This window comes from Pezoporus flaviventris, unplaced genomic scaffold (genome assembly GCF_033815535.1).
Source record: "Pezoporus flaviventris isolate CSIRO_AGI_PZ_B2104156 unplaced genomic scaffold, CSIRO_AGI_Pfla_v1 ptg000002l, whole genome shotgun sequence".
Classification (NCBI taxonomy): domain Eukaryota; kingdom Metazoa; phylum Chordata; class Aves; order Psittaciformes; family Psittacidae; genus Pezoporus; species Pezoporus flaviventris.
The window spans coordinates 21,691,085-21,716,440 of NW_026892550.1; the positions used below are offsets into that span (position 1 = coordinate 21,691,085).

Here is a 25,356-nt window from a genome sequence, read left to right on the forward strand (position 1 = left end):
TCCCTCAGGACTGCAACTCCACCAGTGCATGATCACTGCAGTGCAGGCTACCTCCACTCTTGATGTTGCTGAGTAGCTCACTTGTGCAGTATCACATCCCCTGTGGTAGGGCTGTCTATTACCTGGTAATAGCATAATGAGGATAACCATAAGAGGTCCCCTTGATCTGCTGGCTTCTAGTAGACTCCAGCCACAAGGTTCCCTTTGTTGTCTTGGTCTCTAATCAACCTGCTCATGGCTATTCTCAAGAGACAGCTATACTTCCCAGATGATACAGAATTGTCACCGAACCTCTGGTATCAAGACACATTCAGAAATGACAGAGATGGTCATTGTCAGTATATTTAAGCCATTATGGAAAAGTGTATACTGGAAAATACACTTGTAATTTACAAATACTGTATTGACAGAACAATTGCACTTGCTTCCTTTGCTTGCAAGTGAAGTAAAATCAATTTATTGGCATCTGCATATTGGTGATTTCATAGGAGAATTTTAGAAGCCTCTTTGATCCAGTGCTAGTTTTGAGCATTCAGAAACTGAAGTCACAGCAGCCTGCTGCATGTCATCTGTCCACCTCCTTTCTAGCTGCTCTCTGTTATGATGACTTGTCACCATTCCCTACATAATTACGTTCTCAAGGTTATTTCCATCTCCACTCCTGATGTGTCCAAAGCACACACATTTACACCTATTCATTTCTGACAACCAAGTCTACTTTTCTCCAATAATATATTTAATAGGAGCATTTATCATCTTTTCTGTCCAGGAGACAGGCAAGAATCTTCTCTTGCACCGCATCTCAAAAGCTTCAATTTGCTTTGTGTCACTATCAATAATTTATCAAAAGTCACATTCATGAGTAGCTACAGCAAAAAATTAAGCATTTCAGTAGTCATGTCTTCTACTTTTGGGGTGATTTTTTCCCCCAGGCTTTTATAAGTGAAGCCGTGGATGGATCGACTATTCTTCAAATTTTTCCAGTTTCTATTGGACAGGTTCTGATTGGGTAAATTTGATCCCAGGTAACTGAATTTATGAACAGTCTCTGTAGTTAGATCATTAAGCATGATGTTAGCTTATATTCTATTTTTGTTAATTAAGTGAAGTTATTTTATTTATGGCACACTCAAGAATAGCCTGTATTTTTTCATTAGCCTTTTATTGGCTCTCTAATACTTGCTGCACAGTAGAAGCAGTTATGACAAAGAGTGTTATATCATCAGCCAAAGGTTGCTTAAAAAGAGTCTGTTTCAAATTCATCTTTTCGATTCTGCAAAGTCCTTCCCAGATTTTTTTTCCCCAGCAAGGTTGCAAGGAAAGCTGCAATTACCTATAGTTGTAGTAGTAGTGTATGGCTTTCTATGTTTGCTGTATTTTTTTTCAAATAACAGGGCGGATCTGGGGAATTTCTGAGTGTATGGGTCTGCTTAGAGGAAGTAACACTGAGGAAACTGGGAGTTTGGCAATGCATTTAGCTCATGGCAGCTACCTACTGGTGGGAAATCAGTATGAGCAGAATCTCTCCCTCTGCCCCATTAGATGAGAACTGTCCTATGACCTGTTAAAAAATCAGAACGTGTGGAACTAACACATGTTAGAGTTAAGAGCCTCCGATTAAGAGGTTCCTTTGTGGAAAGTATGGATTGTATTTGTGATGCTTCTCTTCCTAATTCTTTCACAGATACAATGTCTGCTGCTTGCAGTACAGAAAAGAATCATATGAAACTTTACAAATTAATATGAACTTGGAATTTACCATTATGGTCAAAGAAAGATGTCTGATGAATGGATGAACAGTCTCAGAGCTGTACTGTAATGATGGGGTCATTTCATGGTGAATGGATAGGTATGTGGTATACTATTCAGAGGCTTAAAAAGGGGTTGCATTTATCAAACTTGGGGAAGCATCAAAGTGTTTGGGTATGACTGTGAGCAATAGAATCATTACAGTTTGCCTTTGAACAAAGGAAGTATATTGATCATATAGGTTTATGCTGCTAGGAAAGCATTCAGTCTATGAGTTCTGTGAATGGCTTGAGGGGATAATCATTAAAACATTATACCATTATACCATTTGGGAACTTGGATATGAAAGTTGGAATTTCAAACCCTTGTAAAGAACAATTTACATTTGAATTTACAAAATAAAATTACTTCTTTGGATTGTACAGCTCCGGTCACTTCATCCTTACAAATAATGCGCTGGGTGTTTACATCAACACAGGTCATCAGACAGTATGACAGAGGAGCACACTGACAATATGGTGATTCAGCAGCAGAGAATACTGAGTATCAGTGGAAGAAGATTTTCCTAAATTCAGGGTATGTGGCAGCAGAGAAGGTATCTAAGGTTATTTGAGCCAATACTTGAATGGATATTTAACAGAGCAGACAATGAATTTGTGACTAAAGAGAAGACAGAATATCAGGTATTGAGTAGATAAAGCCAGAAGTAGGCTAGACAAAGCATGAGCAAATATAGAACTGGGAAAAGCATATTCCTGACAAACATAGATGCTTAGTAATATAAAAGCTGTGTTCGCAGTAGTCAGATTTCTAACCAAAAATTCTCCATGACAGAACATAAAAATGCTCATGATCGTAGAGTGATTGCTGGAAGTGATGATATTAAATGCCAGCAGAGGGATTACTGCTTGTAAAGTAGCCTGATACGTATCCACTTACAATTTCACCAACATCTAATACCACTATTTATATCCTATCTGAATTTGTCAAGGCAGCTCATGTGTACTCTGTGTACACAGTGTAGTATAACTACACTGTATCAAGCACATAAACACTTGCTTTCTTAAGTATGCCTCTGTACTGTTCTTTTTATCTTCCAGACACTGCATAATTATACCTAATCATTTATAGTTTCAGGGAAGTGCATGCTAAAATCATGAACTTTCTTTATCTGATACCATTAAAAAGGCACAGACTTTTAGCCAGCATGTGAACATTTAAGTCACTACTTTATCAGGGGGATTTTAGTCAGTTTTTGCTTATGGAATGCCATTGATCTATACTTCATCAATATTTTTTAAACTTCCTTTGAGATTTGCTCAGCAGCCACCATCCAGCACAATGAGAAGAAAACTTGAGTGAACCATTTTTTCATCCATTTTCAGTATCCTTTAGCTTGACACTGCCTGGATGCACTCTGTTAGGCATGTATCCTTGCTTCAAGACCTGTAACAATATGTTCTCTCACCAGCCTCATAGTAAAAAAGATTTAAATGATAAAATATGTTGAGAAGTCTATCAAATTCCGAATATAGTAAGAGAGAACAGAGCAATGTTACTTTTAGGGGAGAAGAATGTTAACTAGCAATAGAGCCTTAATCTCCCTGAAGAAGCAGCTTCATTTAACAAGCAAGAAGTAACTCTAAAGGAAGTACACAAATGCTGACATAATCTGTTATTTTTATTAACCAAGTGCTTTATATTTTCCAGAATTTAAGCATATTTGTGGTAATATTCTGCCTTACCAAAACCTTATTTTGGTGTTTCTCTCTGCTCCTTTCTAAAAGGTTTGTCCCTTGGCCCATTGCTGGATATGAGAAATGGGAACACAAGAAAAGGTATGAATGAGCAAAAGAAATCAAAGGAGCAAAGATGAACGTGTGTGGTAGACAGTCTGCAGCTGGCTGTGCATTAGGAAGTTTCACATTAACAAACGAAAGATGCAGAGCTAGGAGGTGAAATAAATAGACCTGAGTAAAGCATAAGTATATTTTAAGTGTCATTATTTGTGATCAGTAAGTAAAAGGCTCCTTTTGAATTTGATTTTGGTTTTGCATATTTGGAAGATAAAAAAAAAATACTTTTTGAAACTAGCTGGACAAACTTGCAAGAAGATTTTTAAAAAGCATGGCATACTATTAAAATTCAGAGATAAAAAGGAGATTGTTGTGGATTTCTTTTGCTCCCCCCCCCCCCTCCGTTTACATATGAGTGGGAGTTCCAGATCCAGTGAAGAGCTATGTGAAAATACATTGGGAGCTTTAGTTTATGGGTATGTGCTGCCATGGTTGGTAATGTCTTGTTGCTGAGCCCGCAGAAGAACATACATCTGACAGTGGCTGCAGTCACACTTGGGAGTGACATAACCTGCCATCCTCAAAGGGGTGAACCTGACAGCATAGAGTGTTGAAAGGTAAATGAAACAAGCTTAAATTATGAAAGTGTTGCTTGTTTTCTATTTCAATCCTAATAGGTTTAAACATAATCCAGATAGGGATTAATTTGTATGTGCCTTTGATCGCTGCTGAATTCAAAAAGAAGATGTGTAACCACCAACAATTAGGAGAGTCCAAAACATTTGCCTTTAAGAGTCATCAGTCACAAACTGTGTAATGCTGCTGAGGAAAATAATTACCAACGTGTGTATGAATGAGGGGAAAATTTGTTCTGCTGAGTACTTACCTTTTTAATTTTCTACTCTTATTACTGTGTATAGTTTATTTTTGCATGTGGAAAATGGGCGAATTTATAACAAACACTGGTGTACAGATAAAATTCTTACTTGGTTTTGGAGTATGCATTGTTCTCTCCTAACCATCACCACTGCACAAAACCAGAAGTCATAGCTCGAAAATTGCAGAACTACATAGAAAATATGAACTATGCCCAGGTTAGTGTGTTTTTACCTAAAAGGAGCCTACAAGAAACCTGGAGAGGGACTTTTTACAAGGGAATGTAGTGATAGGAGCAGGGGGAATGGCTTTAAGATGAAATATTTAGATTAGATATTAGGAAAAAATTCTTCACTATGAGTGTGGTGAGGTATTGGCACAGGTTGTCCAGAGAAGCTGTGGCTGCCCCATCACTGGCAGTGTTCAAGGCCAGGTTGGATGGGGCTTTGAGCAAACTTGTCTAGCAGAAGGTGACCTTGCCCATGGCAGGGGGGTAGGAACTGGATGAGCTTTAAGGTCCTTTCCAAAGCTAACTGTTCTGTGATTCAGACAATTGTATGATTCTTCCAAGTTTTGGTGAATGTAAACAGAGGAATAAAGTAATTGAAAGAGTTCAGTTTTCAATCATCTATTTGAAAAAGGCTTAAACATCTTTTCATGATACATCAACTGTTTTGGGGTTGTGGTTTTTTTTTTTGTTTTGTTTTGTTTTTTTTTAATAAGTTATCTATTACAGATAAGCCCAGATCCAAATTACACCACCTCTGCTCCATCCTGAATTCTGTATGTGAGCTAAATCTGGTTACAGATACGAGTCTGAATGTCATGAGCAGGGTGGAGTGGAGCTTGTCTTAGGATCTGACTCCCTTCTTCTCTGGACTTGAAATTGCTGTGAATTTGGCAGGTCTGAGCTAACTGATTTTTACCTAGTCCTCAAATAAATCAGAAACTGTAGACTGTCTTGTTACAAGGAGTGACTGTAGTTTTGTGTCTCTGAAACTTCAAGATGGTCCTTAGCTGCCTGTGGCTTTCTAAATTTGAGTTTCTTTTGTTGCTGGTGTTATTCACTGGGAAAGAATGTGGCCCCATTTCCAGTGACAGAGGGTGTGAAATGTTAAAAAGTAGAAAGGATAGGTGGATTTTAAAGGGACAAAACCAACCAAACAAAAAGGTCAGAATTTACAGGAAAGCAAAAGGCAGCCTTGTTCCCTATTCAGCAGCAACTAAATAGCCATGGAGTCAGCTTCCTATCTAAATAATTAAGTTCTATCATGTGACAGTTACAAAGAATCACATACTGAACAAAGGATTTCCTTCAAAAAAAAACCAGTTTATACAGGTGTTTTTAAATGCACATTACTCCCTGCTCCCCTTATCTCCTTGTCTTTTTTTTCAGCATAAGACGTGCAGCGTGGCACATTATTCAAGTTTGGAAACTAGTTAGTGAAATTTAATTCATAAGTGAGTGCTAGTGGGTTTAGACTTTAAGAAGTTCCCTAATTTATTTTTATAAGCAGTTGGAGTAATTTGCAGATGTTTGTGACAGAAGTCAAGTGCAAGGGTTGCTGTAAGCTAGCCAGCTTTTGTGTAACAAATGATGAGTGAGGAAAATTGACACTAAGCAGGATACCTCAAGGTACTTGTATATCGTAGACTTTTGAAGTTGTTGAGTTGTGGTATCAGAAAATTCTGTAAAATATGCAGGTTTGTATAGGATCTGTACTTGGAAATAAAGCCTCTATGAAACCCTTTGGGGAAAGAAATGAAATAGATTTTTATATTGTTTTAATAGTCTATTAATTGAAGGTCAGGCAGTGTGAGGTAAATGGGTTCATGTATCACTTATGATTGGCAAGCAATTAACTTCTGGTAAATTAATTGTACAGACAGTGGAGTAGAGTCTGTCTTGACAGGTAAAAGTATTTGTTCATTCAGGTGACACTAATAGATGAAATGAAACTTGCCTACAAGTACATAACATTGGATCTACTTAGAAATTCCATTCTGCAGCAAGGTCCAGTGTTTTTAAAAATTTCTGAATAAGAGCAAACATTAGACATCCGCAGACTTCCAGTAGAAAGAAAGGGTTTATGCTGAATCACTGAAAATTTTAATGTTTTTTTTTCCCCCAGTATTTTAGTAAGGTGAAGTGGACTGATAACCTTTAACATCACAAACCCCATAAAATATGAAAAGATATAAAGTAACAAGAAGCCAAAATTTCACTTGAAGTAATATTACATATATATACATATATAATATTACATAGTCAAAAAAAAACTGATACAAATTGACTAATATCAAATTGACTTTTTCAATAAGTGGTTTGGTATCAAGTGTTTCATTCTCTATCTCAATATGACTTAGTCACATTAAGTATACTTGCAAATTAATATATTTGAGGAAAAGCATCTGTTCTGCTCTAAGGAAAACAGTTACTTTAGGTGATACAGAACACCTTAATGAGATAAAATCCTAATACAAGGTATCTTGTAGTTTTTACATGCTGTCACAGTGAAACTAAACAGGTAGGAACATAAGATAATTTTAGTCCTAATACATATGATATTGTTCAAACAAAAACAAAACAACAGAACCACCACACTTCTTTCCCTTTCTGTCTGCCCTGTTGTTTCCTTAATAAAGACGAAGTCCAACATAGTATGATTCGATTCAGTAGCTATCTTAGCATTTCTTAGATAGATAGCTTCTTCATCAGTAGCTATCACTTCTTAGATAGCTTCTTCAAAATCAGTGCAACTTCTTCCAGCTGTGGCTGCCCTCTCAACAACTGCCTGAAGGCAGTTACCTTGCACATTGGAAACCTGGAGATTTTCTGTCCTGGGGCAGTTTTGTTCTTAAGGCTCTATCTTTACCTGTGAATGGAGGCCATTAATAATACTGTTCCTTGGAAACGTCCTATTTCTTGATCAGCATACAGCAGTTGTTCTGTAAAAACCAGTAAATAAACTTCCACATCCTGGTTAAATTCCAGTTCAGGTAACAGCACCCTACTTACAGAGTTCCTGCAGTTTCAAACGGATAGTTAATTGTCTGTTAAGCTACTCCGTAGTATTGCATGGTGTAGTTAAAATAGCTGTTGCATTTTGTTTGAGAGGTGGTCTCAGCTAATTAATGTATAAAGTGGACCCTCCCCCTCCCCCCATGATGTTTTGGGTTTTCTTTCATTTTTACAACGTATTTTGGCTATGGTAAAGTTACAGAAGTATCAAACTGTTTTTTTACCTTTTTTTTTTAATTATTATTATTTTCCATTACGCTGAGTCTAATTACTGCGGTGACATAAATTAAATCTGATTTTTAAAAATAATACAGAAATACAACTACGCAGTTTTACCATTAGCCTTATTCTTCAATCCTGTCTTAAATACACTGATCTCTAAAATCTCTGATACTAAATTTGCCATGGGATGGGATCAGTGCAGTTTTTAAAAATAAAGGCAGTGATATTCAAAAGATAAAACCATGGTAGTTACAATGAGAGTCAACTAACTGCTTTTTATATGCGCCAAGGAGGCATACTAAGCATCATTTGGTTTTTTCCTTTCTGCTTTTTAAACAGATCAGGATGGATTTTTGATATCCACAAAATTTGACATATCAGATTGATAAAAATAGCACAGCAGAGAACATCCAATACAGAATCAGATTTACCACAAATCAAAACTGAAGTGTGAGTTTATTTCAAATTCAGAAGATCCTTACAGCAGTGAGGCTGCTGTCAGCTATGTAAGTATGACCTCATTCTTTGCCTGCAGAGAAGATACAATTAAGTGTAATTCTTTACTTCTTGGATTACAGCATTTATTGTCATAATCTCTCTGCATCTCCTTTCCAAAAACCCAAGCACTTTTGTAGTCCATATATTCTGTCAATATTTAGTATAATAAGCAAATTTGATTTCTGTTCTGCAATATGTCTGGAGTATCTCATTAAAGTACAAGTATGTTAAATGCAGACTAGTAATATACTGCTTTAGAATGCCTTTAAACAGGAATTTGAAAATCTACAACTATTAATGTTCAGCAATAACCTTATAAACAAACGCCTTTGATGGTTTACTGACAGGTAGGTGAATCAAAGTACTGATTTGTTTAGTTTTATAAAACTTCTATGCTTCCCTTCCCCCCTTTTTTTTTTTACTTAAGGAATTAAAGTTCTACTTTGGAAATCACATGCTGGCTGAGGGAATAGTTATCTTTTGTAGGAACACAAACTTCCAAGCTTATGGGCAAAGTAATATTAACTGGAGACACAGACATTCCAAGAAGCCAAGTTAAACATCTTAAATCAGCATTAAGGTAAATCAATTAAAAAAAAAAAAAGAAAGAAAAAAAGGGAGGGCAGTAGAAGCTGACACTTTTTATTTCCCCCAGTGGTAAATGAAACCTAAAGCTGGCTCAGGCTGTGGAAGGCTCCTCTGGAAGAGGAAGGGTTATAGCATGGAGGGACTGAATCAATGTTTGTGAAAATGGTTTCTGCAGGAACTAGATGAGGGCTTTTTTTTCATCTCAGGAAGAAACCATGATATTTTAGGGCTGTGATTGTATATATTAATGGTCCAAAGTAAAATTCTGAATAAGGATAAAAACTACATCTTAAGTTCCTGGAAAGATAACTTATTTCACATTTGCTGCAGGCAGGCATGAATTTTTAATGCACTCTTATTTCTCAGGCATTTTTCTACAGTATTTATTATTGTATGTTCAATATGTTACTGTAAGTAAAAATAAGTCTTTAAAACTGACAAAGTTAAACATGTCTTTCTTGCCACACCAGAATGTTCTTCAAACCAAAAATTTTGCTGCAAATTGTTCTTGCAAATCAAAGTCTAATTGTTTTTAACTATAGACCCTCAAAGCCAATTTGAGTGCAGAAGAAAGGAAATCACAATTTGCTGAGTAGACTTAGGCTGTATATAATCAGAAACATTAAAAAGGAATGACATTTCCTTGTTTTTATGGCCCAACTCTGGTAATAATACTATTTTAACGTGATTTATAACATAAGCAAGATCGTAGTAAAGTATTTTTACTTTGAGAAGGCAACAGTGTAGAAACTAAAATGGAAAATCTGTTGTTAAAGCATTCAGTGAAGACCAGACTAACCACTTGAGCCAAACAGCACAGATTACATGCGGTATGTTCAAGCCACTCCAAGTAAAAACACGCCAACTGTAGACATAAGGAGCGACAGAGGAGTGAAAAAAAAACACCAACCAAACAAAACCAACGAATACCTCCCCCCAATAGCAAATAGGTGATTATTGTGCTAAGTTTGAAAAAGTTTCTGTGGAAATTCGAAAAAAAAAAGACACACACATACTTAAAAGAAATTTTAATACAGTGCTTGTAATTATGTAGACATCAAAATCCCTCCTGTTTAAAGTGTTAACTGTGGTAGCAAGAAATCTGCCAGTACCTAAATTAGTCTGGCATTTTCATGGTGTCAAATACTGTAATATGTACAACTGGCAAAGAACAACATAGTTTCATGCATCAAGTGCCAGCAGCAACCCCACTAGCAGTGCAGTTTAATGAAGGCTATCAGACTCCAGCATACTGGAAACCTCTCTCTTCCTCTTTTTTGGCAACTTTAAAAATATAAAGACATAGTCATTAGACTGGAATTTACATGACCTATTTTTCCAAACGTATGATTAACACATCACACCCTTAAAGAAAAATTATTTTGTTTCTGAAACTTGTCCAAACACTGAATGCATGAAGTAAGTAAACAGTTCCTGGTACATGCATGAAGCCATCAGTTGCACACACAAATTCAGATCAAAGCTTTTCCTCCTGATTTTTGGACATGTACAGTATCAGTGTATTGAATAATTATTTATTTTCCTTTAGTGAGTCATGGTAAGAGACAGCTTTTTCGAAATTTGCCAGCACATCCTGTGGATAAATATGTATACACTTTACGTATTGTATTAGAAATTTGAACGTTTGTTCTCGTTTATTTAAATATTGCACACTATAAAACTACAAGCTAAGCACTGAAATAGCAAAGTAATTGGCAAACTATTAATGCCTGAATCAATTTAAGTCCTAAAACATTAAATGCTTTGAGTACTAATTTGAAAATTTATAGCATTACTTTTATTGTAAAATACATACAATCCTACATATAAAACATATTTGCCTTTATGTTGCTGTGCTGCCAAATAGGACTGTTATCCCTACAAACTAATAATTCCAAAAGGAATTACTGTGAGCACCTTTCTGCAGTTTTCACAAGGCAACTCTAGTGAGCTACCCAATGCATAATTAGTTCACCTTAAAACTAGCTATTTCTTTTGCATTTGCTTGTTCTTTGTTGGCATTAAAACTAAAGTTACAGCTCTAATGCAAACAGGTTGGTTTTGGTGCAGAGGGAAAGACTCTGCAGGCCCCAGAAGGAAGCAGCAGTGGAATTAGGAGTGACTGAGATACAAAACTGGCCCTGACTTTTTGCTCTTTCTTGCGAAGCATGTAAGATTAGGTGTTTAATAAGCACTGCAGTAATCTGCTGAAGGCTAGTTCTCCCTCCCCTCTTTGAAACAAAATGAAGGACAAATGAGGCTGGGGATGCCACTGGTTCAGGAATGGGATGAATCACAATGAGAGCCACCTTCGGGCAGGAAAACCTTACTCCCCTCGGGGAAACGTTTCTCCCTTCTCATTGCTTCTATTCCCGGGAAGCTCACAGTGGGACACCTCCAGACAACGGCCTCCTGAAGCATTGTGCCCTAATGGGAGGCGGTTGAATGAGATGGCGGGGAGGTATCTCAAAACAATGGGCGTAGGAAGGCACCCATCTCCTTCTGGAATTCGACGACCGAGCAGGAAGAAGTGGAGACCTCGCCTATAATCTTGATCGGGCCGGCAGTGTGAGCTGACAAGGATGCCTACAGCAATGTAATGAAGCCCTATTCTTAGAATTCAGTAACGGGTAAACGTCATCAGTAATTTTCCAATTATATTTGAATGCCCATTTTTTGAGCATGAAATTTCTTCAGATCGACAAGTTTCTATGTAACTACAGAAAAATTTCCCAGTGGAATTACCTCGAGGAGTGGTGTTGTTTGTAAATTGTGATTTTTAAGAGCTTTGCCCCTTGTATCGATAAATTCAAAACTTGTTCAGGTGTCTAGTTCTCTTCATGGTGGTTTCACAGGAGTTCTAATTAAAGAGCTGCTTATCATCATCTCAGGAGCATGTCTCTCTTTCATCTTTCCATAATCTCCCGTTGTTCAACAAATGTCCATTGCTTGCTGCAGACAGTGAAGCCCTCTCCTAATCAGTTTCTCCTCTATCCTCCTTTAGCAGCTCATAACATCCACTGCAATGACTGATGCCAGCTCCCACCACTTTCCTCAGATTCCTTAAAAACTCATGCCATTTCTCCTCCAGCATCAGCCCCCAGAGCCACTGCATCATTCTGCACCGCAGCAGCTTTCTCTTCTGCTACGACTTTGGAAGCTGCAGTAGCACCAGAAGTTAAACATCCACCCATTTTCTGTTATGGATTTGAAACCTGTCACTACATGGCTATGAGGTTTCAGTGCTCTTCCAGACCTCCGTTATCAACAACTGTTTGCTGAACGTCCTGTAACCAGTAACATGCCCTTTACAAGCAAGGTCTGTCCACGCCGGTTTTCCCATGCCGGCTAAGAGCACATAGTCACCCTTTTCGACGGTGAACTCGTGAAGCTGCTTTGACAGTCAAGTTTTACCGGTAACCACTAGACAAAGTGGCGAGAGCCGCTTCTTGGGGAGGAGGGCTGCCCTCAGCCGGGCCGGGCCTCAACCGGCGGCAGCGGCTCCTGCTCCCCCAGTTTGAGTTTCTTATGCGGAATGACCCCTTACAGGGGTGTCGGTGCCGGTGAGCCCCGCAGGACGCCAGAGGCAGGGCCCTCCACTCCACAGCCGCTGCCCCCGCCCCAGCCGCTGCAGCACCCACTGTCTACTCCCGCCCACCTCGGGCCCAGCCACCGAAGCGTCCGGTCGCTACGCGGTGCCCGGCGCGGCCGGGTTTCACGATAGAGAGGCCCGGGCGGCGCTGTGGGCCCCAGGAGGGCGGCACGGCACGGCGCAGAGCCTCCTCCCGGGCTGTTCTTCCCCTGCCGGACGGAGAGCGGCACTGTGTTCCCGTGGCGCGCGCTCCACCGGAGTCTTCCTTTCTGCCGGGCCACCACCGAGCAGCTCCCCAGTCCCTGCGTCCGCCACCGGCGGAACTCGGTGAGTCGAGCAGCGGGAGGTAAAGGCCGGCGGGGTCTGGAGCGAAGCAGAGGGACCGGGGAGGAGCCTTGCCTCCCCCCCTGCTCCCATAGGGTGCGGGCCCCGAGCTGTTCGCCGGGGCCTCCGCCATCTCGGGGGCGGGGAGGCGGCCGGACCATGCGGCGGCTTTTGCTACAGCTCTACACCACTGGCCACCTGGCGTGCGGGGTCCTCCTCACAGCGTCCCCGTAGCACGGCGGGCCCGGGGACGCCGGGGGCCCGTCCCCAGGCGTCACTGGAGGGGAGTTGCCTGCGGGTGGGAGGCGAGGCAGCGGGGTGGGTGTTGCGCGGCGGGTCCGCCCGCCAACTGGGGCTCGGCCGTGGGCCACGGGCCGCGATAGATGCTACTGCGCGATGAAGAGGCCGTGGCTGGGGGAGCGTTGTAGTTAGCGGGGGGTGAGCCACTCCGCTGCCGGGCTGAGGCCTGCCCTCCACGGAGGCCTTCCTGTGGGCCTTGCCCCCGGAGCTACCGCTGGGTCGCCGTCGCGATGAGCACTCTGGGCAGTCCTCGGCGTGAGGTGCCGGCTGCCTGCCTCTCTCTGTCGATGGCTCTCCCTCGCCGGTTGGCCGCTTAAGCGGTGCCCAGACTTCCGCTCAACGGTAGTGACTTCTGCTCCCGGCAGCCCCGGAGAGGGCTGCGGTCCGGCCTGCTCTGCCGGCAGCTGGGGCCTGTGTGGCGACCCTGACCGATGCAGGAAGGATCGGTGAAACGCCTCGCACGTTTGTCCCCAGAAAATGATGTGGAGTGCCCGTGAATCCTGAAAGCACCTCGCAGAGAACAGAGCCCTGCGAGATAAATTCACCCCGTCCGAGATGAAATCAAAAGATTTTTAGTACTTCAAGAGCTCGTTCGTTCTGAAGAGCTGAAACGTTGTTTATTGTGTAATTATTTGTATTCTTTGTAGCCTAGTATTCCCACGTGCTTTAGACACAGTCTTAAGGTCACTGGGCCTTCGTAAGAGCCTGATTTAATGGGATAGGGAAAAAAATACTCTCGAGAGATATGTAAAATGTTTTTATACAGTGTTTTGACGGTGTTTAGTGTGAACTGAGTCTTCCAGTAGGACGAGAGTAATTCATGTAGAACTTAAGCAAAGAAACACTGAAAGTATTTGGGGTGCTTAAGGTAAAGCAGAAGAACAGAGAAGATAATCAGGTTGCTCTTCATCCATTTCAGCATCACTGAAATAAAAGCTTTAGATGGTATGTCTTGAGCTGTGGTTGAAGGTTGAAATACAAGCCTGAAGCGAATTACAGAAGGGCAGAAAAATTTAAGTATGGTATACGTTTGTAAGTATGACAGATTTAGCCGTGATTCATCCAGGTACAGTCACCATGACTAGGGCAAGGCTTGCTTGTGTCATGTGTTCACAGGACTTTCAAGTTGAAGTAGTTTGTGTTCTGTAGATTAATGAAGAAGGGAATTTAACAGCATCAAAGCACATCTTAAGAATTCCTTCATTCTTTATAGACTTTTTCCTATCATGTTTTAGGTTTGTTTTTAACTCTGCGGCTGCCCTGTACTTTTTGTGGTCTCATTTTATTTTTTTAAAGAGCTCTCCCTCTATTGTGTTGGCATTAATATATTTTAGGAGGGCACTGACATAGAGGGAAACGAGATTCTTAGTGTTACCAACATGGAAGTGCATTTACCTGACAAATATGTTAGCCTTGACAGGGTATTGGGAAACATCCATGGTACACTTACAGCTGTTTATGGTGTAGGTGGATTGCTACTTGTGGCATTGTCTGTTTTACAGAAGATAATTATGTTGTCGTGAATTGGTTAATGAATACATTGCAATACTCTGAGGGTTTGTAGTTTTGAGGAATTGCATGGTGTCTTGTCTTTCACTCCTGCCTGTGTACTGATCTGTAGTCCATGCTAAATAGCTGACATAATCAGTCTAAATATTGTTTTAAATAGAGTTTTCTGCATGTGAATTTAGCTCTGATAAAAGTTCCTGAATTACTAATCATTGGGGTTTAGGAAGTTGCTGCTGTTTTTCTTACAGAGGCTCTGCCACTGTGAAAATGTCAGCAGGGTGTTAATTAGCTGTCAGTTACACTGCCTCTCAGAATTAAGTAAAGCCATACATTGTTTTTTTCTTCTGAATCCAGCTGTGGTTATGGAAGAGGTTAAATTTTCCACCTGTTTCCTCTCACTGGGGATTTTTGATCTGCCCCGAGTTATTTTATGTAATTGATCTGTGTTCTATCTCAAAAATTGCCTGTGTTAACTCAAACCACCATTTAAAACTAAACAGATTTGGCTGATGTTTTTTTACAGTCATATAACGTGAACTCATGTGAACTACTTTTTGAATGTAAATGACAGGTTTAAGCCTCTATCAAGTAATTAATGAGAGCAAGCTTTCTGTTGATGTGCCTAGCTTAGGATGAGGTTGTCTGTCTTGATTTGCATGAAGCTAATAGCTGTACAATGCTGTGTGTGTGCTGTGTTCAACTGACATAGTGGCTTCAGTAAGGGAAGTACATTTGAACATATGAAGTAGATATAATTGCCCTGATAGGTCTGTGTAATGTAGTTCCGGCCTGGGACCAGATAAGTGATTTTATTTTTTTCCCCAGAATATATTTAGGATGTCTACAGGAATAAGCTGTTTGCACTCCTGTCTTGCTTTCTTTCTGTGATTTGGTTTTTCTTGCTTTCTTTTTAAAGTTGAAATTGTGTGATGTGAGTTGAATCAGTGTGAGTTGGCTAAGTGGAGTATGCGTCACTGTAGTGTGTTCCTGTTTAAGAAATTCTGGACTGGCTGTTATGTTGCTGTTGTACGTGGACAACCAGCAAAGTTCACAAACTGCTTTATGTCTCTTTCCAGCCTGACTCCTCAGCTTCTCTATGTGGCTGCTATTGTTCTAAAATCACTGGTTGATACCTAACACCTTATAGATGAATAGGTTAATAGATAACAGGTGAAAAACTTGGTTTCTGTTCCAGTGTACCTTGTGCTCTTATACTCTAGTAATCATGAGCTCATTAGTCTCCTGTCCTTGGAAGTGCTTTCTGCAGACCTGCATGCATCTTCATTTTGTTTCTGAATTTGAGCCCATGCTGAAGTTCAGAAATTGTTTGTGCTTCAGCTTTGTCTTAGTATGCAGTAAACCTTCATTTAGGGTCACAGAACTGAAAAGTGTGTGAGGTGGTTAAGAGGGAAGTGGCAGCTGGGAATCACTGGAGTGCAGCACTGTATGCATCATGGACTTGAAGGCCTTAAGCAGACCTTCAGGTAGGAAGTGATTATACTGCAGAAAGTTGGCCAGACAGTGCTGCCTTTGAATTATTCTGTGTATCTCATTCAAGGGAAACGTGTGGACCTGAGAAGCCCTTGTATGTGGAAGTACCAGAATCAAGACCTGGTCATATTGCAGAAGCCCTATTAGGTGTCTGTGCAGGTCTGAAGATTCACACTCTGGAGCCCGAGTCTTTGACAGCCACTTCCCTTTGTTCCCAGCCAAGTTAAAGTTGCAGCACCATCTATAAGAAGAAAGTAACCTGTCTTCATTTGCATCAACAGCTGAAGCAAGCCAAGAATTGGGGAAGTAGCATTTGCATTTATTGCCAGCCTTGAGTGTTGCCAGTGCAGAAAACGAAAGTGTTCTTTTAATGTTCCATTTTCCCTTCCTTCGTAATGCCACCTGCATGTATGTACCCATAATTGTAGAATACCAGGTTGGAAGGGACCTCAAGGATCATCTGGTCCAACCTTTCTCTGCAAAAGCAGGGTCCAGACAATATGGCCCCAAACTCCATGCTACTGTGATCACTGCAGCTAAGATCCTCACATGACCTGAATACTGCTTTCTTGGCCTTCTCATGTTAGTTTGGAGGTTAGTAGCAGATGCCTGCTGTAAGATCCCTCTTGAAGATGATCCCTCTGATCTTGACAAAGAGGCATTCGGTAGGGCTTCCTAGTCTTGAATTGCAGGTCCAGGCATTGCTGTCTGTGTGAAGGTTTTTCAGAGACGTGTGTATGAAAATTCATCTGGAGAGGGTGTGAAAAGAAATCCTATTGTGCTGAGGAGCTGTAATTCCACAGATGCTTTACTTTTATTCACTGCCCTTCAGCGTCACTTCTGGATGGAGTCTCTGGAAACATGGTGTGGGGAAGTATCAGCTCCATCTGACAGGAATTTTCTTTTCTCATTCCAAATACTTCTCTCCCTCGTGCTGTTTTATCATGTGGAGCAGGAATGCAGTCTTAAGCAGCAGTTCCAATTGCAGGTGTTGAACTGCAGAAGCACCACCATTACCAGAAGTCTGGTCTCCTTTGTGCAGCCTGTTACATTGCTCTAGGGGCTGGGCATAGGTCACTGCAAAGCAGCTGAGCTATGTGAAGTCTTCACTGGGGACAGCCCAGGTAGCCTGAGAGCTCTGCCTCCTGGAAGATCTCCCCTCAAAACTGAGAGCGTGCATGAGCATGGGAGGCTATAAAAGAATATAGGAGGGAAGCTATAAAAGGATCTCCTATCTCTAAGCTCTCCTGGGGCTGGAAGGGCATTTTGCAGGTACTCTTTATGATTTTCTGAACGCCCCAAAAAAAAGCCCAAAACAATAACAACAGAAAACTCCCACACCCACCAAAAAAACCCCAAACCCAACCTCCCTCCCTCTCCCCCAAAAAAAATCCCAACCAAACAACTAAACGTACAAACCCCAAATGGAACCAACTCCAAAATCATCCCAAAACTCAAGCAACAACCTTTTCCACTTAAACAAGGAAAACAACTACTTGCTGATTTTTCTGGCTTGTCAGGCTCCGTTTTCTGCGCGCTCCATAATCCAAGGCTACTTATTTTGCCGTGTCCCAAGCTTTGACTGTTAGCACACAGCAAAAGAAAGCCAGTACAAAAGTAGTTGTTGCCAAGCAGACCTGGTGCTGAAGAATGCACGTGCTGGTGGCTCTCTTGCTATCTCACTGCTTTAACCATGTGCACCCAGCTGATCTGTCTGTATTTGGGACCTTGGAGGCCTGTATCAGGAGCAGCTTTCTGGCATAAAAGGAAACCATGTGGTGTGGGGTTTGGCACCTTCTGTCACCTCTCAAACACCAGCTGACCAACTCAGCCAGCCTTCTGATGTGGCATGTGAAGAAGAGCCTTTGAGTCCTTCCTAGGAAACATGGCTCTGCTCTTCCTGAAGGGTGTATTTACTTCCTAAGCATTTACTTCAGATGAGTTTGTGCTGGTTTGGTTGAACTGTGTGTAATTGGAGAAATTTTTGTTTCATACTCTTAAGTCTTATTTTTTGCAGTTGCTTCAAAAGAATCTCTCTGGTCCAGGCCATGCACAAGGCTTAAAAATCACAACAGTGGGAAAAAAACCCTAGCAGAGCAGGTTGCATAAAACAAGTGTTTTGAGATGTGTATGTTAGTGTATTGCACTTGGACAGAATGTGATGCGAAAAAGAGGACCTTAGTTAAAAGTGTTGAAATAGCCAAAGCCCTTGGAATGACTGGTGGGAATAACACTGAGTGGGAGAAGGAAAAGCGCAGCAAAGATGTTGGAGGTGTTTTTAAAAGTGCATTGTCTCTAGCAATGCCTAGGTGGCCTGTTCTGTTGCTGACTGCTGGCAGAAATGGAGGAGCACAAAAAGCTCCCAAACTGCCTCTTTTGCTACTGTTACACTTACTGAGAAGAATCTGCTGGAAAGCATTTCATTTTTTTCTTCCCTATTTTGCCTTTTGTTTTTTAGGGAATAAACTCAAACATTGTCCGCAAAGAAAAGCTTTTATAAATACAGCTACAGGGTACAATGATTTGGTCCACTTTGATTTCATTGGCTGCTTTTTTTCCTCTTGTGCTTGTATTTAAATGCTTGTTTTGCTCCATTTATGAGACTTCAAAGTGCAAGAAAACAAATGCGGAAATGACCTTTGTATTTGAATGTGTGTGTTAGAACCTGATTCAGACAGCAGAAGTCTGAGTAGTGGAAATCCAGTAGCATTACACTGTTAGCAGGTATACTTTAGCTTTTTCACTCTGTTCTAGGCTGGATTTATATTCACAGGTGGAATGTTCTGTAAAATTGCTGAATGGCGTTTCAGCCTTTCTTGGTGTGGTTTTTGTAAAGCTCTTGTTTGGGAGTCGATGAATAGCATTTTCTGCCTACAACTGGTCCTTTATTTTGTAAATTTGGACCTCATCATAAAGTTCTTTCTTACCTGAAGTGCTCTATATGTTTTGATGACAGTTCTTAATGGCTGGCATAGTGGATGAAGGGTAGATTCAAAAAGGGAGACAGGTTTCTCTGACTCCTGTGAAGACTGCTATAAGGTAATTGAGCCATCAATGTGCTGTGGTAGAAATGCTACAGAGTATTTGTGCCGAATTTTTTACCTGACTTAAGCGTCTATGCTCATAGATTGTTTAGTTTGGGTTTTTTCTTTGTTTTAATTTATTTTTTTTTGATTGGAAGACTTGTCAGGAAAATGAGCTCTAGGCTAATATGTGCACTGGAATTAAGTCGGTCTTTGTGTAGATCTGACATCTTTGGTGTGTGCACAGTGGATTAAGAGTTTGCGGCCACTTTGATGAACAGAAGTGCGGGTTTTTAGCATTGATGGGGCACTGCAAGTTAGCGGTGTAAGTAACATATTCTGATTTTGATGTACCAGGTTTACTTGCCTAATTCCCCACATGATGGAACAAATCTTTTCTTGACCTGCACGGATATGTAGACCTTTTCAAGATGGTTAAGAATTGTGGTGAAGAACCAAGTGGAAAGACAAGTGAGGAAACTTACTTTTGTTTCTAATTAATTCTGCTGCTGTTACATTATTTACCTAATGTTAGTCAGCTTTTTTAGATGAGAAATCAGTAGTTGAAATCAAGAAGGTATTCTTACACTTAAGAAAACTTACATTTGAGCTCAACTCAGCTTGTTGGGTACTTTGTCAGTAAAATGTTAGCTGTGCTTAATCTACTAAAACAATTCTATATATTGCCCGGTATTAAAGCTTTGCTTAAAGTTGTATGATCTGTGAGCAAAACATCAATTTTAATTTGTGTTCTGACCGTTCTTTTGTCAGGAGGGACATCCACTTCTGCTGGCATCTGATCTGTATGTTTGAAACTATGGTTTCCTGACAGAAGAGTGCGTTATATTTTTTTTACAGCAGATCTTTGTTAAATGTGCCGTCAGTGGTGGTTTTGGAAAGATGAGAATGGACCCACTGCAGGGCAGCTCAATGAAGGTGAAAATGTAAGTTCTATGCTGTTACTATGGTTTTTGAATTACCATTGGTTGGGTTGTTTTCAGTCTCCAGTATGTCAGTATATACATGTGTGTGTTTTTTGAAAGCCAGGAAATGCAAATGACGCGATGTTTTATGTAGTTTGAAATAAAAAATTGTTTAAAAAAAAAACAAAGCAAAAGCAACCCAGAATTTTAAACAAACAAACAAAAACCCCACAAAAAACCAAAATCAACGGGAAAGCCCCAACCCCAGAATCAACGTGGGTTATATGCATGAAGTTAAACTTCTTTAAATTGATAGCAGAAATTTAAAAATGGATACAAATCCAGCAGCTTTGGTCATATTGGTGAAATGTTACATTGTGTCAAGGTCAGAGACTTCCTTTGTCTTTAAAAAAGGAACAAAAGTAATACTGACAACGTGTTTGTCATTTGAACTTGATCACAGTTAAACCAGAAACATACTGTGCTGCTGGATGCTTTTAGTAAACCTTGAATAGAGGTTAGAATGTTTTTTTCTGGTCTGTTTGCTTGAAAATAAGTTCTCGTTAATGACTTTGAAAAATTATGTTTACTGCTGATTGTTTTGCAGTGAAGTATCTCTGATTTGAAGAGCATGGTGAATACTTTTGGTATCTACTAAGGCACTATAAAGTAGTTTAGTCTCTCTTTATTCTGTATGTCCTGTATCTTCTTGAGTACTGTTTCTTTCTCTTCCTTTACTTGAGATGATATGTATAATAGGACTTGCAGTCAGTCCATTTTACTTGAGAATTGTAAGGCATCTTGGAAATGCAAGGTACCATGTGTGGTTCTGAAGAAGACATCCCAGTGTAAAAGATGTATGGGATGTGTCAGGCCTTCATCAGATTGTAATTCAGCAACGACATATACATTTTCATGTTACACTGAAATGAAATGGTAATGCCTGTCTTAAGCTCGAGACTTACATTGTTTTCCCAGACATTTCAGAAGTCAGATGATGCCTAATGTTGCTTTATAGTAGCTTTTGTCTGATTTTGTAAAAATGCAGTTCTCCAAGAATATATAGCAGTTCTTAGAAAGCAGAGGGCATTTGCTGTAGAAGACAAAATATGTTTAGCTGGATGAACTTAATGTAGCCTCAGTGTAAACATGACTCATGCCTTTTAGCTTCGTTTTAGAAAGGGCATTTGTACCCTTATTTTTTTTAATTTCTTCAGAGTTCTAGGAGAATTCTCAGCAAGTTTGCTGATATAACACTACTGGTTAGCAGTGGGATGGCTTGTGTATGGCAAGTGTATGTTAGCAGTTACTTCCTAGAATAAATGAAATCTTACATCTTTTAAAAATAACAGAGGGTTATTGGGGATTCCCTCTCTGCGCTTAGATTTTTGCAAGGTTTAGATTATGTATCATAAGGAAGAGTGCACTTTGAATTTTTCTAAGGACAACTTAAAATTAAGTTAAAGTTAAAATTTGCATTACCTGTGTTGGAACCTTTTTGATTTTGGTTTTTTATCTTTTTCATTTTTTCCCCTTAGTGTGAGGAACCAGACCAGGATGACTGTTATACTATTATACTATTATTTCAGATTAATTTATTCAATGAACAATTGTATTAATGAAAATAAAATGGGACCTTTTAGAACATGACTCTACAAAGGAATTTCTGTGCACTAAGTACAGTGATTTAAATTTACTCCATGTTTTATGGAAGAATTTTCTTACTTGTTTTCATAAGACTGTGATGCTTCATCAATTAGTTTATGAATTTAGGTAAGAGAGTGAAAAAAATGGAGAGGGAAGGTGAAAGAAAGCTTGTATATTTTTCCCTCTTCTGTATAACTGACATACATTTTGTATTTATTGTAAACATCTTTCTTTCTTTCTTTCCCCTAGGTAATTATAAACACATTCTTAGAACTAGTTTATGAAACAATTGGTTTTCCTTTCACTGGAAGGTTGAATGTTGTTAGTAAGATGCTGTGATTGAGACTTGGGATCTTGGTCCATCCTCTTGCCGGGTTGGCCACTTCTCTACACTTTGTTGTTCTGTCCATCAAACAGAAAAGTGTGTTGTGTTAGGTTGATTACATCAGTGCCTGCCTATTTCTGTAGTGACTGGATTGCCAGCAATGGAATCTGATCTCTGGCTATGTGTGTCTGTGCCTACAGAATGTCTGTGATGAATCCATCCAGCTCCTGAGGGATAGGAGTACTGGAACAGGCAACACATGAGGCTCATAATCTACTGTCAGAAATAAACTCTGGCCAGCCAGAAGGATTAAAGTGCCCTGACCTGACAAGTCTACTTTTTCTCTTCTAAGTAATTTGAAAGTTATCTTACTTTGTAGAGAATGCTGGTATCTTAATACCTCTTTTATTTGTAAAATTGCCTAATTTGTAAGGTAATTTTCATACAGCCAGATTCTTGATTGTATGCTTGTTTGTGGTAGTTGAATTACATTGGAGACAAATAGGAGGAGATCTTTAATATCAGGAGATGTGTATTTCTGAAGAACTATAAGTGAGGAGGTGCTCGTTGATTTTGGTTTGCTTTGGTTTTAGAGATAAAGTTGAGACTGCCACAGGAGTACTGTTTTTCGTCGGTGCTGAAATGAAACAGCTGTTTGCTCTAATTGCATGTGTGTCGAATGATGGTGCCCAGAACTGACAAGCAAACCTCTGAGTATATTGCAGCCTCTGGCTAATTGTCTAGAATTCCCCTTCAGTGTGTTCAGCACAGCTCTGTTCTTCTAAATCATTATGTTGTTACAACTCCATTTCCTTCTTGGGGAAATTTAAAAAAAAAAGAAACCAAACAAACAACCCTCATACACAGCAGATTAACTGATTCATATTATGTTATCCAGAACCAATGAATGTAGCTGAACCAAGACTGGCTGTTGAGTTACTTAAAATTGTTTCCTCTTTCATATGAACTAATTTTCAGAGAAACTTGAATCTCTGAAAAGGCAAGTCTCTAGATAAAATCGTCTGTAAAGTTCAGGGCATGCTCTTAAAAGCAAGCAGAAATCAGTCCTTTCATTTGAGTGTGTTAGTACTATCTCTCACAGTACAGTGTTTTTTGTATGTGCTCAGGCATCTATTTTTATATACTTCTATTGTGTTTGGTAATATCAAGAGAAGATATTCCCCAGAAATCTGTCCAGGAATTTAATTGAAAATATTGTGGTAAACAAAAGAGATTCTGTCAAAATACCAGTGCAATACTGGCCATGGTAAATAGCTTATTTAAATGAAATCCTTGGCAATGCTGATCTATACTTTTGATAGGTTTAACTATTTCTACAATTCTATTAAGACTTTAGATGGAGAGATGGGACAAAATGTGGATCTGTGCATTGCCTTAGCGTCTGTGAATGTAGTGGGTCACCAAGGTTTTGACTTGTGTGTAAGTTCTGAGGTGACTGATGTCTTTTTGCCTTCTGAATTTTTCCCTTCTGTGATTTATTGCAATAAACAGTTTATACCTCAATAACCCTGAAGTAATGCACTGTAAATTCACTGGCTGAAATTGATGCGGACTGAAATGTGTGACTTCATTAGGTCATTAGAGTAAGGCATCCTAATAGATAGTGGAATACACAGCCTAATTCAGGAAATACTTCCCTATAGGATATTCCCTACCCAATATAAGGCAATCGATTGTTAAAAGTCCTAGCTTCAGAGTGTGTTTTTCAGCAGCACATCCTTACAGGTTTGATTGTTATAAGAGAGTTGGATTAAAACACTGGCAACACCTGAAATGTTCTTCTTAAAGCCTCTGTTGCTCAGTAACGTCAGGGTGTATGAATACTTTTCTCCCTTGCAGGATCTTTTCTTTGTCACTGAACCTGTTTTAGTGAGGAACAATCACAATTTTTTAGCACTGACACATTGTGTGAAGTTAGATCTCCACTTCTTTACTGGCTGGAGGATGAATCAATTAGAAATACAAGTTTGAGAAACAGGACTTGCTGTAACTTTTTTTTAAATAGTTTTGCTTGACTACTTTTTTGTGACAGTAGAGAATGGTGTAAGGGTGGGTGGCTAATCAGAGAGCTGAACCAAAAAAAAGTATAATGAAAAAAAGCAGCTGCAGTTGTCCTAGCTTAGTCTGGCTAACTAGCATCTTCCATTGTCATTTCTCCTTTAGTTTTGGAAGTCCGCCTCTTCCTTTTCCTGTGTATTGTTTTCCTTGTCATGCATTTCAGACTTCCCTGACCTCTTTATTGTTTCAGGTTCATCTGTCTCATTTCTCTAAGGTCCATACACATATGGTAAAAACTCCTGGGATCCTTGAGTTGTCAGTTTTTTTTATGTAAGATTCTATGACTTGGGAATGGAACATCCACACATTCTAAAACTTCTCTTGGTAGTTGGAAGAGATTGCTGGGAGAAGTGCTGTCCAAATCTGGCACTGATCTGGCATTGTCATTTGATTGCCAATGATCCATGGAGGGAAGGACTAAGTGGACTTAGAAATGCTGCCATTGATTTATCTGCACATGTTGAATCATGTTGAATGGTCACCACTGGCAAAATGATACATCTTTATATAGAAACAGGTATTTTATGGCCTACTCAGTAACTGTTATCACTAAATAGCGACTCTTTGCTGTAATTAACTTGAGATTCTGAGCCTTACTAAAGTTTGCTAGTCTTCTTGTAAAAATTATAAATAAGTTTATTATGAGCATCACTAGGACACAGCAGAGCTTTGATGTTATTTGATATATAGAAAACAGTGAGACTACGCCATACTCTGTGCTTGTACTTCAATTAATAATCACTTTTCTATACAAGATTAATGCAGTGATTGCAGTTATTATAGATGCCATAATGTAATAACTAATTTATTCAAAGGCTTTATGGCAGAAGTGTGTGGGGGGTGGTGGTGGACAGAAGCTTCTTCTGGCTTTATGGCTTATAAAGCTGTTAAAAAAGTTTAAAAATCTCCCACAGGATGAGGCTGGAAAGTACTTGTGGATGTTACCCTGCACAACCCACTGCTCAAGCAGGGTCACCTGCAGCAGGTTGCTCAGGGCTGTGTTCAGTCAGGATTTGAGAATCTGCATGCTTGGAGAGTTCACAGTCTCTCTGGGCAATCTGTGCCGGTGTTTGAACATTGAAGACCCTCACCTGGTTACTCTTGATAAATCGCAGTGGGGTGGTGGGAAATAATGAAGGACTTCTGGAAGATTTGGAGATGCCTGTTATGTTTTCCAGCACTTGTGTAAGAGGGGCAAAGATTCTACATGTTAACAGAATGTAAGTGTTCCATAATGTTAACTGGTCATCAGTAGGTGTTAGCAGAGGAATATTTGTGAACTGGCTGCCCTGCACTGCTGCTTCTGCTGTTCCGGATTTTTCTTTTAAACTCCCATTGCATTTGTTTTTTCTTCCAGACACAGATTAAATACCTAGTTAGCTGGGAAATAAG

General features: G+C 39.8%; 1 protein-coding gene and 1 long non-coding RNA gene across 3 annotated transcripts in view; both read left to right on the forward strand.

Moving 5' to 3' along the window:
• Positions 1-162: 162 nt before the first annotated feature.
• On the forward strand, positions 163-10,957 carry LOC133278499 (uncharacterized). Its single transcript, XR_009746574.1, has 4 exons — positions 163-1,025; positions 1,685-1,856; positions 2,236-2,325; positions 10,822-10,957. It is a non-coding gene; the product is annotated as an uncharacterized LOC133278499 (long non-coding RNA).
• Positions 10,958-12,537: 1,580 nt separating this feature from the next.
• N4BP2 (NEDD4 binding protein 2) overlaps positions 12,538-25,356 on the forward strand; it is a 40,375-nt gene continuing 27,556 nt past the window's right edge. Inside the window, exons 1-2 of one of the 2 annotated variants that reach the window (XM_061471347.1) lie at positions 18,868-19,461; positions 19,762-19,934. The gene's annotated coding sequence lies outside the window, so the exon portion shown is untranslated. Of the gene's footprint in view, positions 12,690-18,867; positions 19,462-19,761; positions 19,935-25,356 lie in introns of those variants that run through there. The other variant, XM_061471356.1, reaches the window with a different exon arrangement.